The sequence below is a fragment of the Mobula hypostoma genome, chromosome 3 (assembly GCF_963921235.1).
Source record: "Mobula hypostoma chromosome 3, sMobHyp1.1, whole genome shotgun sequence".
NCBI lineage: Eukaryota > Metazoa > Chordata > Chondrichthyes > Myliobatiformes > Myliobatidae > Mobula > Mobula hypostoma.
Genome location: NC_086099.1, coordinates 194,697,135 through 194,715,545, shown reverse-complemented (window position 1 = coordinate 194,715,545; position 18,411 = coordinate 194,697,135). Strand labels below are relative to the sequence as shown.

The 18,411-nt window shown below is 41.3% G+C and overlaps 1 long non-coding RNA gene across 1 annotated transcript in view; it reads right to left on the bottom strand.

Moving 5' to 3' along the window:
- Positions 1 to 18,411, bottom strand: part of LOC134343645 (uncharacterized) — a 61,439-nt gene that overhangs the window by 12,181 nt on the left and 30,847 nt on the right. Inside the window, exon 2 of the long non-coding RNA XR_010017301.1 lies at positions 4,107 to 4,242. This is a non-coding gene — a long non-coding RNA (uncharacterized LOC134343645). The remainder of the gene's footprint in view (positions 1 to 4,106; positions 4,243 to 18,411) is intronic.

Below are 18,411 nucleotides of genomic sequence, written 5' to 3'. Positions count from 1 at the left end.
TCTTTGTATGTTAGATCTGGCTTTACTCCATGCACTATACTTGCAGTTCTCGCATGACCTTTATCCTCCTCCACCTCACTATCTGCTCTAACACTCTGGTTCCCCTCCCCCTGCAAATTTAGTTTAAACCCCCCGGAGCAGCACTAGCAAACCTTCCTGCAAGGATGTTAGTCCCCCTCCAGTTCAGCTGCAACTCGTCCCGTCGGAACAGGTCCCACTTTCCCTGGAACAAGGCCCAATTGTCCAGAAACATGAAGCCCTCCCTCCTGCACCAACTCCTTAGCCACGTATTTAGCTGCATTATCTTTCTAATTCTAGCCTCACTAGCACGTGGCACGGGTAGCAATCCTGAGATTGCAACCCTGGAGGTCCTGTCCTTCAACTTTGCACCTAACTCCCTAAACTCTCTTTGCAGGACCTCCTCCTTCTTCCTATCCATGTCATTGTTCCCTACATGGACCACGACATCTGGCTGCTCACCCTCCCTCTTAAGAATACTGAGAACTCGATCCGAGATATTGTGGACTTTGGCACTATGGAGGCAACAGACCAGCCGGGATTCTCAATCTCTCCCACAGAACCTCTTATCTGTCCCCCTAACTATCGAATCCCCTATCACTACTGCTCTCCTCTTTTCCCTCCTTCCCTTCTGAGCTGAGGGTCCAGTCTCAGTGCCAGAGACGCGACCACTGCAACTTGTCCCTGGTAGGTCGTCCCCATCAACAGTATCCAAAACGGGATACTTATTATTGATGGGAATGGCCACAGGGGTGCTCTGTTCATTCTGTCTATTCCCCTTCCCTCTCCTGACAGTCACCCTGAAACTCCTGTCTATTTCTGCTTCTGCCTCATGAATGATCTAAAGTTCATCCAGCTCAAGTTCCCAAACTCGGTTTGTCAGAAGCTGCAGCTGGATGCAACTTTTACAGGTGTAGTCATCAGGGACAATTGTGCTCACCCTGACTTCCTACATACTGCAAACTTGGACAATTATAAGGCATTGCATTTTCGCAATGTAAGCTAGGGCCAGACTTATACAGTAAATGATAGGGCACCAGAGAGCATCATAGATCAGAGGGGAGGAATATGTACCTATGGGTACATATTGTAGATCCTTGTAAGTGGTGACACAGGTAGATCGGGTGGTGAAGAAGCCATCTGGCACACTTGCCTTCATTGGTCAGGGCACTGAGTAGAGGGTTTGGGACATCAAGCTGTAATTGCACAAGATGTTGATGAGACCATACTTGATATTTTGTGCACAGTTCTGTTTATTTGGCTATTAAGCTGAATAAGCCAAATTAAAGTGAGGACATCATTAAGCAGGAAACTGTGCAGGAAACATTCGTAAAGATGTTACCAGAACTGGAGGGCTTGAGTTATGAGAGACTGAGTAGCCTATGACTTTTTTTCTGGAACAAAGGAGGTGGGAGGAGGGAAGAGATTACATATAATCAAGTGAATGGTCACAAGTCTTCTTCTCAGCATATGGGAGTCTAAGTCCAGAGGATGTAAATTTGAGGTGAGAAGGTAGAGATTTAAAAGGGACCAGAGGGGAATGAAGGGGAACATTTACACATAGAGGATGGAGGGTATATGGAATGGGCTGCCAGTGAAAGCGGTAGAGATAGGTGTAATACCTCTATTAGATCTCTGTACCATCTTCCCCATTCCAAGAAGAAAAACCACGGTTTATCCAGCCTACCTACATAACTAAAGTTCTTCATTCCTTGAATCAGTTGGCTAAATCTTTCCTGCACTCTGTCCAATGACATATTTTTCCCAAAACATGGCAGAGGGAGGACTGTTGCCCTTCCACACTAGGGCCTCAGTTTTACATGCTATTGCCAACAGTACATCACTCAGTTAATATAAGATTAAAGAGAGTCATACAAGAACACATTGCTTCACTAAACCTGAAAGGGTTAAGTGGCATACTTCTAATCCTGAGCCTATCCCTTTTTGTATGCAGCATTTTACATTCAACTCTTACTAGGAGGGTCAAAACAAACAGTGGGCCCATTCGGACTTTTTTCTTCCACTGGAAGCAGTCAAGCTAACTTAACAGTTATCCTGGTAATGTCACTGGTCCTGGTCAGCTTCTGAATGCCCTGTGTTGTGAGAGAAGCTGAACTGGCACAGGATCAAGGCTTGTGAGACTGTAAGACATAGAAGCAGAGATAAGCCATTTTCAGTCCATCAAGTCTGCTCTGCCATTCCATCATGGCTGATTTATTATCCCTCCTAAACACATTCTCCTCTCCTTCTCCCGTAACCTTTGATGCCATGAACAATCAAGAATCTATCAATCTCTGCCTTAGATATACTCGATGACTTGGCCTCCATAGTCGTCTGTGGCAATGAATTCCACACACTCATTACCCTCTGGCTAAAGAAATTCCTCCTCATCTCAGTTCTAAATGGACGTCCCACTATTCTGAGACTGTGCCCCCTGGACCTACTCTTCCACCATAGGAAACATTCTCCCCACATCCACGCCATCCATGCATTCCAATATTCAATAGGTTTCAGTGAGATACCCTCTCATTCTTCTAAACTCCAGCGAGTACAGGCCCAGAGCCATCACATAGTCCTCATATGTTATTCCTTTCATTCCCAAAATCATTCTTGTGAAACTCCTCTGGACCCTCTCCAATGCCAGCATATCTTTTCTTAGATCAGGAGCCCAAAACTGCTCACTATGCTCCAAGTGTGGTCTGACCAATCCCTTATCAAGCTTTAGCATCACATCATTCCTCTTATATGCTAGTCCTCTTGAAATGAATGCTAATATTGCCTTTGCTTTCCTTACCACCAACTCAACCTTTAGGGAATACTGCACAAAGATTCCCAAGTCCCTTTGCACCTCCATATTTTGAATTTTGTCCCCGTTTAGAACAGTATAAGTTTAGAATTAAATATCCAGTAGGATCTGATCATATTTTCTCTGCCGTCATTCCCAAATCTCATTCATTAACACCGTTCAGCTAGGTGGAAAATTTGCCCTTCCATGCCTTGAGTCATGCATAAAGGGCGACAAGGGGCAAGAAGGACAGTAATATCTGTGGCCACAAAAGAGAGGAGAGAATTGGAAATAAATAAAGTAAATTATCTCTGAGGAAGAAGCAGTGAAACTGATATAACGAGCTGCCTCCTGGACAAAGCAGTAATCATGAAAAAACCCTTTGACATCATTGTCTAACTAATTCCCACCCTGGCTGATAACTGGAAAGTGCCACAAAAGGTGAGCATCAAAACCTTCATTGGCACCAGCCTGGTGAAATTTGTGCAAAGCTGCCTGTTCAGACGCTCCTGTCACACATGTCAAGCAGCGCTTACTTATTAAATCTAGGGCTCTGAATCATTGGTTGTCAGATCAATAAACTTAATGTGATGATTGTAAATCCTGGGGGAAGCCTGTTTTCGTGTAATGTCTGCATGGCTGTACTAATAGGCATTCTGAAATCAGCAGCAAAGAATACAGAAATATATATACTGTGGCATTATTTATTGATGAATCCAAAGCTGTGCCATTTTATGCCTCTAAATTTTCATTGTGTGCTGCAACCTCATTAACAAACATCTAAAAATAATTTATCACAAAATTAACAGAAATCCTGAAAGTATCTAACAATGACTCATCAAGGCATCAAATACTCAATTGTACATTTTAACCCTGAGCATTAAGAAATTCATTGCATTTGTAAATCTAAAAGTGAAAACAGCAATGCATATTTACTGTCTGAAGACAGGTAGGTAGAGAAAACCTTCATTATGTGAGGGAGAAATTTTCTGATTTGCAAGTGTGATTTTTGTAAAGTGCAGGCATTTTGGATTTATACCTGGTAAAAATTTAGTTATATCTGGGGCGGGGGGGGGAATCAAATATAATCGGAAGAAAAATATTAAGGCTATAAATCATTCATGGCAAAACTGAAACCACCATCGAAGGAAACAAAACGATTTTCTGTGCGATACTGTGTGATTTAATGGTGAGCTGCTGCCACTCAGCAATGGGTTTGTATAAGGCTGAATAAATTTACTTGTACTGCAGCCTTATTAATCCATATTAATTCCAAATGGTCTAAATGATCCTCCGCACTTACATTTTTCTTTATAAATCAATGCAGTTTTCTCCATCTTCCTTCCTTGACAGCCGCTCCTTCCTGTCACGTCGTATTAGACTTATCCACACCCTCTTCTAGAAATCTCTATCTTAACCTTGGCATCCTGCCTTCTGAACTAAAAGAGGAGGAACAATGAAAGGATAGACAAATTAAGCACTAGTATCAGAGACATGTACAGGTAGGCCAAAAAGATCTCCACAATAAATATTCATCTTCTAATTAGTCTTTCTTATTAAATAAAGATGAAGGGTATATTTTGCAGTACTGGTGAAAAGTGATTTGTATCCATTTAACAAATGACAGGTGACGGCCTGAGTGAATTGCACAAATGAGACATAATTATCCCATGGTTCTATATAATGTGATCTGCTTATACAATACATCCAAAAATAATCAGGATTTAACTGACAATTAGAAAAAGTGGATTGAATGACAAATTTCCATTTCACTAAAGCTGGATTAATTCCATGTAAAATTAATTTAAATATTATATCACATTCTGGACAAAAGGTAATAAAGATGTGAGCACAGATAAGAACTGTGGCATCAGAGACAATAGTTCAGACCTTGATGTTAACTTAGGCCTAAATCCTAGACCTTTTTATCTAATAAGATAGTTGCAAGGGGGTGTGGGGTGATGGAAGAATTTAGCTGATCAAGCAGCATCTGTGGAGGCAAAAGGTGTATGTCAACATTTTGAGTCGATACCCTAAATCAAGACAGTAGGAGTATCTTCACCAGCACTGGTAGGTAGTTCAAACAGGCTCACCATTACTTTGTCACAATCTGATCGATCTTGCTGCCTAGACAATCTATATCCAGCAATTCACTCAATGGTTGAGAAAGACACAGGAGGAAATACATGAACAATTGAGGTATCAATGCAGTGGCAAGACACTAACTCAAGTTTTCCTAGTCCAGATGAGGCCAGATATCATAAATTCACTGTGTCTGATTCAAGTGAAGTAGCACATCTGATGCCAACTTTTCAATAGCCTTTTGATATTGTGGTGTAAACACCTTGCAAAGTCTGAGGACTACCACAAAGGAGCCTATTGATGCATACAGCACTGTTTGGTTGTCAAAGCAAATTGCAGTGGTGGGTATAGCGGATCTTTCCAGAGCCATCTGTACACATGACAGACTCTCTAGTGAGAGGTCTGACTGGACCAGTATCAGTATTTCCATCAGTATTTACTCAGGAAACTGGCATAGCGTATATGGAAGGAAGGGAAAACAAGGAGCAGTGTCATGGAACATATAGAGATTAAAGAGGAGGAGATGCTTGCTGCCTTACAGCAAATAAAGGTAGATAAATCCCCCGGGCCTGACATGGTATTTCCTCGGACCTTGAGAAAGACTAGTGTAGAAATTGCAGGGGCCCTGGCAGAAACATTTAAACTGATCCTTAGCCACGGGTGCGGTGCCAGAGGATTGGAGGGTAGCTCATGGTGTTTCATTGTTTAAAAAGGCTCCAAAAGTAAACCAGGTAATTACAGGCTGATGAGCCTGACATCAGTAGTAGGTACATTATTGGAAGGTGTTCTGAGAGATTGAATATACAAGTACTTGGACAGTCAAGGGCTGATTAAGGATAGTCAGCATGGCTTTGTGTGTGGTAGATCATGTTTAACGAATCTTGTAGAGTTTTTCAAGGAGGTTACCAAGAAATTAGATGAAGGAAAGGCTGTGGATGTTGTCTACATGGACTTTAGTAAGGCCTTTAACAAAGTCCCACATGGGAGGTTAGTTCTGAAGGTTCAGACACAAGGTATCCATGGAGAGGTTGTAAACTGGATTCAAAATTCGCTGTGTGGGAGAAGACAGAGAATGGTAGTGGATGATTGATTCTCAGACTGGAGGCCTGTGACTAGTGGTGTGCCTCAGGGATCTGTGCTGGGACCATTGTTGTTTGTTGCCTAAACCAATGATCTAGATGATAATGTGGTAAATTGGATCAGCAAGTTTGCTGATGGCACTAAGATTGGAGGTGTTGTGGACAGCGAGGAAGGCTTTCAAAGCTTACAGAGGGATCTGGACCAACTGGAAAAGTGGGCCAGAAAATGGCATATGGAATTTAATGCAGACAAGTGTGAGATGTTGCATTTTGGAAGGACAAATCAAGGTAGGACATACACAGTAAATGGTAGGGTACTGAGGAGTGCAGAGGAACAAAAGGATCTGGGAGTTCAGATGCATAATTCCCTGAAAGTAGCGTCACATGTAGACAGGGTTGTAAAGAAGGCTTTTGGCACCCTGGCATTCATAAATCAAAGTATTGAGTATAGAAGTTGGGATGTTATGGTGAGGTTATATAAGATATTGGTGAGGCAAAATTTGGAGTATTGTGTGCAGTTCTGGTCACCTAACTATAGGAAGGATATCAGTCAGATTGAAAGAGTGCAGAGAAGATTTACTAGGATGTTGCTAGCTGAGTTACAGGGAAAGATTGAACAGGTTAGGACTTTATTCCTTGGAGCGTAGAAGAATGAGGGGGGATCTGAGAGAGGTTTACAAAATTATGAGGGGTATAGACAGAGTAAATGCGAGTGGGCTCTTTCCACTTAGATTAGGAGAGGTAAATACGAGAGAACACGGCTTTAGGGTGAAAGAGGAAAGGTTTAGGGGGAACTTCTTCACTCAGAGTGGTGGAAGTGTGGAACGAGCTGCCAACTGACGTGGTTAATGCAGGCTCACTCTTAAGTTTTAAGAATAAATTGGATAGATACATGGATGGGAGAGGTCTGGAGGGTTATGGACTGGGTGCAGATCAATAGGACTAGTGGAATAAAGTTTTGGCACAGACTAGAAGGGCCAAATGGCCTGTTTTCTGTGCTGTAGTGTTCTATGGAGTTACAGTCATATTAGGCTCAACTCAGTCTGGTAAGTTCATGCACACAGGCAGAATAAGGTAACTGCAGAAGAATTAATTAATATCTCTGGAAGCCGATAATGAATAGATGTCAATGGAATTGATCCATTTTAAACAGATAATTGTGAATGTCAATTTTTGGACATGTCTGGGACAGGTTCATAGAGGCTTCACTTAATTGTGCCTAAAATGGAGGTTCACCATTTGAAAACTGAGTTATCATCAGCATAGAAGTGGAATATTTATTACAAATATAAAAATGTCGCACTTCTTTCCCTATAAATTATACCCTTTATTTTTAACAGTGCTTCTCAGCCCTACAAGCTCATCCATAAATAACTACAAACAACAAGTTAGTTGGATCACAATTAACTTTCTATACATACATTCCATACTTCCTTCTGACACAGAAAACTCTTCGACCAATCATGTCTATGCTGATGTGCAGACCAACCCCAATTCCCCCATTTACTGTCCATGTAACCTATTCCTCCACATTCCCATCAATACTTGCCCCAAGTATTACCACATACTGTATCTATATACAGCAGGGCAATTTAGCCTGCCTTTAACCTATCGACTGGAGGAAACTGGAGCACCTGGAGGAAACACACACAATTACAGGAAGAACGTGCAAGCTTCATAGAGAGAGCAGAGGGGTTGAACCTGGGTCACTGACACCATGCGGCAGCAGTCCTACTAACTGCGCCACTGTGCCGCCGTTTCATACTACACATCATCTTACATGCACACTTTGCAACTGTCCCTTGAATTCCCTATCTGAAGCTACTATAGAAAGCCTCAGCAAAACAAGAACTGAAAACTTTGACAAGCTTCTATAAATGCACAGTGGAGAGCACCCTAACTGGCTGCATCATGGTCAGGTAGGGAAACTCCGATGCCCAAGAAGGGAAAAGGCTACAGAAAGTGGTAGATACGGCTCAGTCCATCACAGGCAAAACCCTCCTCACCAATGAGTACATTTACATGGAGCGCTGCCACAACAAAACAGCGTCCATCAAAGACCCCCCTCCCCTTCTCATTACTTCCATCGAGCAGGACATGCAGAAGCTTTGGGTTTCTGCAAGTTCACGAACAGTTATTACCCTACAACCATCAGGCTCCTGAACCCGGTGGATAACTGGACTCGCCATTCCTTTGAACTGATTCCACGACCTATGGGCTCACTTTCAAGAACTCTTTACTACTCGTGTTCTCAGTATTATTTTTATTTGCAGTCCATCGCCTTTTGCACATTGGTTGTCAATTACGTTTTTTCATATAATTCTATTGTATTTCTTTTTTTCCTGCAAAATGCCTGTAAGAAAATGAATCTCAAGGTAGCATAAAGTAACATATTCATAATTTGATAATAAATTTGCTTCAAATTTTGAAACAATTCAAAAAGGGGGTTCATCAACAGATTCCTCAGAGCAGCTCAAAATGAGCAAAAATTACATGGTTTTTCTTGCATGAGAATCATTCAATGTTCTCATTCTGGGGCCTGTTATCATCAGGTTCTCCTTCCCATTGATGCTGAATGTTTGTGAATCTCTTACACATTGGACTATGGTACCTTTGAAATATACGGCCCTGAGTTACAAGATTTATATTTACATAATGCACTATTATGTGCTTCATAAATATTTCAAAGCACCTCCAACTACTATATGTAATTTTGAACTTCCATTTCAGGCAGAATTAATTGAAGCATGCTGCTTGAGTGTGACTGGAATACTGTCCATATTTACCAGCAATGTCACCGTCACAGCCGGCATCAGTCTCTCTCAGACAGAGCAGCATCTGCAGGAGTCAAGTCAGTACATGTACATTCTGATTGCATTGCCCACTCTTGGACCTCAGAACATAGTCTTAGATGGACACTGTTAATGCCCATTTGTACAGTGACCGAGACTACCACAGTACCTCCCAGCACTCATTGAAACGTATTCTGCAGAAGTCTGAAAACCTACAGATGCTGTAAGTATGTGACAAAACAGAGAATTCTGCAAACTCTCAACAGGTCAGAGAGGTCGCAGAGTACCATAGCACAAAAACAAAGCCTTTGGCTCAACTGATCCATTCTGGCCACTGCAGTCTCCCTGCTAGTTCGAGTTGCCTGTGTTTGCCCCATTACCCTCCATGCTTCTCCCCTGCATGTACCTATCCAAAGCCCCTTAAAAGTTGCAACTAGACCTGCCTTGACCACTCCCTCTGGCACCTCATTCCAGGTATTGTTGCATTCTGTGTGAAGTAATTCCTCTCGGGTCTCTTTTAAAGCTTTCCTCTCTTATCAATGTCCTCTAGTTTTGGACTCCCCAACCCTGGGGAAAAGACTATAGCTGTCCACCTTATCCATACCCCTCATGATTTTATAAACTTCTTTGAGGTCACTCTCCGCTGCTCCAGGAAAAATGATCCAGCATACCCAAACTCTCCCTGTAACTAACACCTTCCTCTTAAACCTCCTCAGCACTCTCTCCAGCTTAAGTATGTTTTTCCTATAAAAGGGTGACCAAAACTGTAGACAATACTCCAAGTGCAGCCTCACCAGAGCCTTATATAACTGCAACATAATGCCCCCACTCCGAAACTCGATGCCCCGACCGATGAAGGCCAGCATGCTCCCGCCTTCTTCTACTTGGCTGGTATTAGTGAACTGAGCACAAGAACTCTCAGGTTCCTCTCCTCCACAACACTCACCAGTGCCCTGGTGTTCACTGCTTAAGTGCTACCCTGGTTTGACGGTCTAAGATGCATCATTCACGTCTACCTAAGTTGAAATCCTCAGCTGTCTTCTTAACTTGCAATTCTTTGTAACCTATCAATGAGACTCCTAATTTTGTATCATCTGTAGATTTACTAATCATGCCATGTACATTCATATCCAAATAATTTACATAAATAATGAATAACAGAAGTCCCAACACTGATCCCCTGGTACACACCATTAATTAGGGGCCTCTGTTCAGAGAATAAATCTTCAACCATCACCCTCTGCTCCTATCATCAAGCTCATTCTGAATCTGCTTCACTGGCTCCCCACGCAACCAAACATTCCAGATCAACCTTGTCAAAGGTCTTACTAAAAACCAGACAGAGAACATCCACTGCCTTACCTTCACCTATTCTCTTAGTTACTACTTTGAAAAACTCCCAAAAGATTCATCAGACATAACTTCCCATGCACAGAACCAGATTGACTATTCCTGATCAGGCCTCGACTATCCAAGTGATGGTAGATCTTGTCCCTCAGAATTCCCTCCAGTAACTTCCCTACAAGTGAAGTCAGACTCCACTGGCCTATAGTTCAGTGGCCTATCCTTGTTAACCATCTTGAACAATGCAACAACTTTAACCTATCACCAGTCCCCTAAAACTTCACCAACAGCTAACAATAAATTAACTACAAAACCACCATTATTTCTTCCTTGGCCTCCTATAAGATCTGGGGGTGCACTTGGTCTGGCCCTATTGATATACACACCTTAATGCACGTCAAGGCTGCAAGTACCTTCTTCCTCACAATATGCATCGTATCAAAGACTTCACTACTCATCCTCATTTCTTTGACATATTCTCATCAGTAAACACCAAAGAGAAATAGACACTAAAAATCTCAGCCATTTCCTGCAACTCCAAACACAGGTTCCCTGCTGATCTTTAAGCCTCTGCCTAGTTACTCTTTTACTGTTAATATAAATGAAGAACCTCTTGGGATTATCTTTAACCCTGCCGGCCAGATCCATCTCATAGCCTCCTTTTGCCCTCCTGATTTCCCTCTTAAAACTGCTCTTAAACTTTGTATATTCATTGAGGGATTCATTTGTATCCAGCTATCTAAATATGATGTATGCTTTCTTTTTTCACCCTTCACCCTAACAAGAACATGCTGCACCTGGTCTCTTGTATGATCCTTTTCAAAGCTTCCCACTTGTCAACCTTCCTTTACCTTGAAATAGAGTCACCTAATTGACCCCAGCTAGCTTCTGCTTAATGCCCTCAAAGTTGGCCCTGCTCAAGTTCAGGACTTTAAGCCATGTACCTGTTCCAACTTTTTCCATAACTATTTAGAATTATATCACTGGACCCAAAGTGTTTCCCAACTGTCACTTTAGTTACTTGGCCTGCCTCGTTCTCTAAGAGGAGGCCCAACGTTGCTCCTCTCCAAATGGTTTCCTCTAAATATTGCATGAGGGAACTCTTTTTGATGTACCCCACAAATTCAACCCATCCAGGCTCTTTGCACTCTGTGATCCAGTCAACAGCAGGAAAATTGAAATCTCCCACTAGCACGACCCTACTATTCCCACGAGTGTGTGCTATTCCTCAACATCTGCTCCTCAGGATTCTGCTGACTGTTAGGTGGTTTATAACGTAGCCCTACCAAGGAGACCATTCCCTCCTTATTCCTGAGACCTACCCAAATGGCCTTGTTAGGTGATCCCCCAAGAATACCCTCCCTAAGCACCGCTGATATGTACTCCCTTTTCAAAAAGACAACATTCACTCCATTCTTACCCGTTCCTCTATCTTGCCTAAAGCATCGGTGCCCCGGCACACTGAACAGCCAGTCCTGCCCTTCTTGTAGCCACGTTTCCACTATGGCCACAATACCCCAGTCCCTTCAGGAAATTCACACTCTCAGTTAGTCTGCTTTGCCAGTTAAGCTATGTGTATTGAGATACAAAGCCGTGTAGATGCAATTTATATCAGTGGTCCTATATGATCGTTAACTGTAAACATGACTATTCCGATTGCTAGGCTTTGGTTGCTGTGTGTAATCATGTCTTCTCACTGTGCTTGCTTTCTCAAATGCCCCCACCCCCATAACAATCTAGTTGAAATCCTCCCTGCAGACAAAAGCTAATTTCCCTCCTGTGATATTTTTCAACTTCCAGTTCAAATGCAGGATAGAAATAGGCTGTTTGGCCCACCAGGCCCTCACTGACCACTCGGGAACTCCACCTGCATGAATCACACCTTCCTGTAACGTGCCTTCTATGTCAATATGATTTAAGTGCTAATCTAGACACCTTTTAAATATCGTTACTCTCACTGAACTATGCTCTCCATAGTTCGATCTCCATATTAATGAAGTTTATGGAAAAGATCACACCGAACACAAACACAAGAGCTTGAAAGGGAAGAGATATTCCTGTCTTAAAAAATGCTCCAAATTAACTTGCAAAAGCTCTACTTGTTTATAGAGCTGAATAAGTTATTTCCACTTGTTTGAATCACAAACCTTGGATTAAACAAAATTTGTGACACTTGTGACTTTTGCGCTTGGGAGCTCAACTATTTCTTAATTTGACAAGTCAGACAGATAAATTACCAATCTTCCCATAAACTTAAGTTATCTGCAATTACGGCATAAATCAGAATCAGGTTTATTACCGCCAGCATGTGTTGTGAAATTTGTTAACTCAGCAGCAACAGTTCAATGCAGTACATGATAATATAGAAAGAAAACAACTAAATAAGAAAATCAATTACAGTATATATAAAGTGTATTGAATAGATTAAAATAGTGCAAAAACAGAAATAATATATGTAGTTCGGTCCATTTAGGAATTGTATGGCAAAGGGAAAGAAGCTGTTCCTGAATTGCTGAGTGGGTGCCTTCAACTCCTTCCTCACAATCAGAATCAAAATCAGGTTTATCATCACTGGCATGTGACATGAAATTTGTTAACAGCAGCAGCAGTTCAATGCAATACATAATCTAGCCGAGAAAAAAAAACATCATAATAATAAATAAACAAGTAAATCAATTACGTTATGTTGAATAGATTTTTTTAAATGTGCAAGAACAGAAATACTGTATATTTTTTAAAAAGCGAGGTGGTGTCCAAAGCTTCAACATCCATTTAGGAATCAGGTGGCAGAGGGGAAGAGGCTGTTCCTGAATCGCTGAGTGTGTGCCTTCAGGCTTCTGTACCTTCTACCTGATGGTAACAGTGAGAACAGGGCATGCTCTGGGTGGTGGGTTCATTACTAATGGACGTTGCCTTTCTGAGGCACCGCTCCTCGAAGACATCTTGGATACTATGAAGACTAGTACCCAAGGTGCAGCTGACTAACTTTACAACTTTTTGTGTCTCCTTATCGTCCTGCGCAGTAGCCCCTCCCCATACCAGACAGTGATGCAGCCTATCAGAATGCTCTCTACGATACATCTATAGAAGTTTTTGAGTGTTTTAGTTGACAAACCAAATCTCTTCAAACTCCTAATGAAATATGGCCACTGTCTTGCCTTCTTTATAGCTGCATTGACGTGTTGAGACCAGGTTAGATCCTCAGAGATCTTGACAACCTGGAACTTGAAATTGCTCAATCTCTTCACCTCTCATCTCCCCATGAGGATTGGTTCGTGTTCCCTCCTCTTACCCTTCCTGAAGTCCACAATCAGCTCTTTTGTCTTACTGACATTGAATCAGTATGTGGAACTTCCAGGATAATGGGCTTGGTTCTCATTATCCTCACATTTGCAGATATACAAATATCCTGGAAGATGGACACATCTGCTGCCAGTGGCTACTTTTGTTGGAATTTACTGTGCATGTTAGATTGGTTTAAGTTCAGGCACATCTAATGTGCAGCCTTAATTCTGAAAGGGCCTGTTACCATGGTGCATCTCTAAAGAAGGAAGTAGTGAAAATTACTTTTCTCAAGTCCCCTTAGTTTAGTCAGCAGTGAAGTTATATTGGGGATAAAGCTGGCTGTGGTAGTGTAGGATAGGGGTGGACACCTAACACTTATTTTTTTAAATAATTATGACTCATATTTTAACTAAATACCATTTATTTAACAATGGTGGAAAATAACTGAGGTGTCTAGTTCCTGACCAGTGTCTGCCAGTTGAAGACCAACTGAGTTTGGAGCTTTAAGTTTGAGTTTGGTATTGGTGCAGAAATGAACATGTTAGGTAGAAGGCTATCTTGGGTCGAAGGTCCTTTCTTTCAGTCAGCAAAACAGTAAGTAATGGGGCTGAGGAGAAAGCTTGTCAGAGTAAAGATCAATGAATACTGTAATGTTAATTTGCACTTCGCCCCTCAATACAAAAATCCTATCTCCAATAACTGTACTGTAGCATTCATCAAATATCTATCTTCTTTCTGAGGTAAATGTCTACACTCTCCTTGCCCTGAACTAACAGGGTTACTAAGACCTACATCAAGGCAGCTCCTGTGAAATAATTACAGTATATCATGAGCTTTCAAACACATAATGAATGATCAGTGATCAAATGCATAAAATAATACCAGATTATTTAGTTATTTTAATATAATTATCAATTGTTTCTGCAGATACACACAGAGAGCTACAGTGTACTGATATGTACTAAATATTGCAATGTACAGAATCCACTACAATATACCGTGGTGGTTGTGCGTCGATGACAGGAAACCTGTGTGGGTGATTTTTTAAAGTGGAAAAGCAGTTCCACACTCTCGAGCCGACTTGTCCATTAATGACAGTAGTGCTTTCTTAACTTTCATTTTTTGGAACTGGGAAGGCCAGAATTTATTGCCCATCCCCAGTGTCCTTGAATAGGTTATGGTAACTGCCTTATTTTACCAAGACAGTCTTTCTGGTGAAGGTACTCCCACATTGCTATTAAGGGAGATCCAGGATTTCCGTCCAGTGATGATGAAGGATTAGTAACAAATTGTCAAATACAGGAAGGTATGCAACTCAGAGAGGAACCCAAAGGATGTGTTGTTCCTATGCACCTGCTGACGTCATCCTACATGGAGGCAGAAGTCAAGGTTCGGAATAGCCTGGCTGGACAATTGCAGAGTATTTTGTAGAAGGTACATGCTGTGCAGCAGTAGCAGAATAAATTAATATTTAGGGTGTTTGAGGATGTTGTCGAGAATATTCAGGGTAACATAGACAAAATAGGTAAAATGGTAGCATCATTCCTGTCGAGGGGTGGCCAGAATTGAGAATATTCTAAATGTGGCCTCACCAATGTCTTGTACAACATCTATACTCAGTGCGCTGACAGATGAAGGCAAACTTCATCTTATGCTTTCTTCACCACTCTGTCTATCTGTGATGCCACTTTCAGGGAACCCAGTTTTTGCATTCATAGGTCCCTCTATTCTACAAAACTCCCCAGTGCCCCACCATTCTCTGTGAAAGTCCTACCCTCATTTGTCTTCCCAAGATACAACACCTTGCACTTATCTGAATTAAACTCCAGTCTCCATTCCTTGGCCCACTTACCCAGCTGATCATAATCCCACTGTTATTCTTAATAACAATCTTTACCATCTTATTGTCATCTGCAAATTTGCCATATCTTATATATTCTCATTCCAATCATTGATAAACAGCAATGGACTCAGACCAACCACTCAGACCATAAGCCAGTTGAAGAGTAATGTTCCATAATCAACCTTTTTTTTCTCATTATCAAGCCAACTATGTATCCAATTAACTAGTGCTCTTTAGATCCCATGTAATCTAACTTTCCAAAGCAGCCTACCATGTGGAACCTATCAAAAGCCTTACTGAAGTCCATATAGAATACATCTACTGCCTTGCACTCATTGACTTTCTTGGATACTTCTTCAAAAAAAAAAGTTAAATTCATAAGATATGATCTCCCACAAACAAAGACATGCTGACGATCCCTAATCAGCCTTGGCTTTTTAAGTATGCTTATATCTTATCCCTCAGAATCCCATCTAACTTACATACCATGAATGTTAAATTTACTGGTCTACGGTTCCCAGGATTTTCTCTTCAGCTCTTCGTAAGTAAAAAGACAATATTAGCTACCCTATGGTCCTCTGGTATCTCTCCTGAGGCTAATGATGATGCATGTATCTCAGCCCCATCAGGGCTCCTGCAGTTCCTCTCTAGCTGCCCTCGGCGTTGCTGGATACAGTATACTGCATATGATCATCCTCTGGGGATTTATCCACCTTCATACATTTTAAGTTGCTGAGCACCTCCTCTGTTGTAGTTCAGACTATTACCGAGACATCCCCATCAGCCATCTCAGGTACTGAAGTTTTCGTGAATTTCTCCAGTTTTTACTGTGAAAGTCATGCAAAAAAAGAGGAAAGATATTCATTAAAGACCTCACAGATCTACTGCAGCTCCACATATTGGCATCCTATTCTGTCGCTCTATCAAGCAAGTTAAGCATAGTTTGCATGCATAAAATCAATGCTGGCTTTCTCTAAGCGATCCACACTAGTCCACTGAATGCAATTCTGTCCTGATTTGTTTTCAGAATTGTTCCCATCAGAGGTTAAATGATCTGGTATGTATTCACTGAATATATCCCTACCTTTCTTAATGAACAAGGGTATATAACATTTGCGATTTTCCAGTCTTTAGATACCACCTAGAATTCATTCATGAGTGGAAGGCAATGGCCAGGGCCTCTGCAACTTACCTCCTTTCTTCTCTCAGGAAAATACATTAAGGAAAAGCAGCATGTGGCTGGTCATTGACTTGATCTTAGCATTATTGTAAAAATACTAACACTACTGATCTTGTAATAACAACAACAATAATAATAAATTTAATTCATGTGCCAAAGTATCATGTAAAGTAGAAAATATTTAAGGATGTATTCAAAACTTCCTTGGAAAAAGATGCAATATCACTATCGACTTTTAAGAATTCCCGGTCCATGCTTCTGCAGAATGGAGAAAGTGCATTCAGGGTGTATTGCAAACTTTGTGTCCTTGCATAGGGAGTTCCATAGGAGCATAATTGGTGGAAGGCACACACAACCATTCATTCCACCCTCCACCCCAATCAAGAACCTCCTGCCTCTCCATGGTAGAACCTGCAGTTCCCACATAGGCACCTAGCAACTTCCCAAGCCAGAGTGAAAGCAAGCCATCCTCATACCCAAGAAACTGCCTAAGGAAGAGAATACAAGAGTAACAGTTTAGAGGAAATATGAATAAGTAATTTAAATAATTACAGCTGAGAGCAATTCAGATGCAATGACATTAACCATTAGCCTCATAGGGCTGAAGTGCATACATAATATTAGGTCTATTCCATTACACTTCAATTAGTAAATAGTTAATTAAAAGAAACTTAATCAATGAATTGCTTTCAATTTCACTCTGTTATTTTTGAATATTTTAGTGAATACAGTGTCAGTACAAATTCACCCTAGAATAATTGTTGTCCCCCTAACATTGCACACATTCTTCAAGTGAATTCTTTTAATAGATTTCACTCAGCAGGACCAGCAGCAAAATTAAAGTGTGGATTCTTAGACCATAAGACATAGGAACAGAATCGAGTCTACTCCACCTTCCATTATGGCTGATTTATTATCCCTCTCAACCTCATTCTCCTGCCTTCTCCCTGTAACCTTTGACACTCTGACTAACAAAGAACCTATCAAACTCCACTTTAAATATACTAAGTAACTTGGCCTCCACAGCTGTTCATGGCAATGAATTCCACAGATTTACCACCCTCTGTCCAAAGAAATTCCTTCTCATCTCTGTTCTAATTGAACGTCCTTCTATTCTGAGGCTCTGCCTTCTGGTCCTAGACTATAGGAAACATCCTCTGCACATCCAATCCTTCTAGCCCTTTCCATATTCGATAGGTTTCAATGAGATTCCCCCCTCATTCTTCTAAACTTCAGTAAGTACAGGCCCAGAACCATCACTCTCTCCTCTTACATTAACCACAACTGTGACACGTCCTTTAGCTTTGGGGCATCCACCACTGCTTGAACTTTCTCAGCACACTTGTGTAATCCTTCTGCTTCAATAATGTAACCACAGTAAGTGATGCTGTTTAAAGAATTCACACTTGTCATGTCATGCTCCGAGCCCATAATCTTCTAATCTTTTTAACAATGTCTTAAGATTTTCGAGGTGTTCCTTGTCATCCTTATTGGAATCAATAATTTCATCCAGTTATCACTGAGTGCCTGGACAGCTTACAGCACCTGGTCCATAGCTTTCTGTCAGAGTGCAGGCGCAGATGCAACTCCAAAAATAAGCCTATTATAGCCTTAAAGCTCTTTGTGAGTGTTTATGATGAGAAACACTTTGGACTCTTCTTCCATCACCATGTGTAGGTAGGCCTTAGCTGAATCCATTTCCCTGAAGTGTTTTCCTCCAGAAAGTTTTGCAAAGGTATCCTCTATCCTGGGCAGAGGGTATTAAGACAACTGTGCTGCTCCAAAGAGCGCTATATGAGGTCATTCTTACTCTTGACCATTAGGCTCTATAATGAGCCAACCTATAACTGGGGAAGCGATGAACCCCTCCTTTTTTTTGAGGTAACTTATTTTTTATTCTTCCTTAGTTCTCTTCTAATATTTGTTTATCTGTGCATTTGTCATACTATTGTGACACTGTAATTTCCTTTGGGATCAATAAAATATCTATCTCTTGGTCTCCT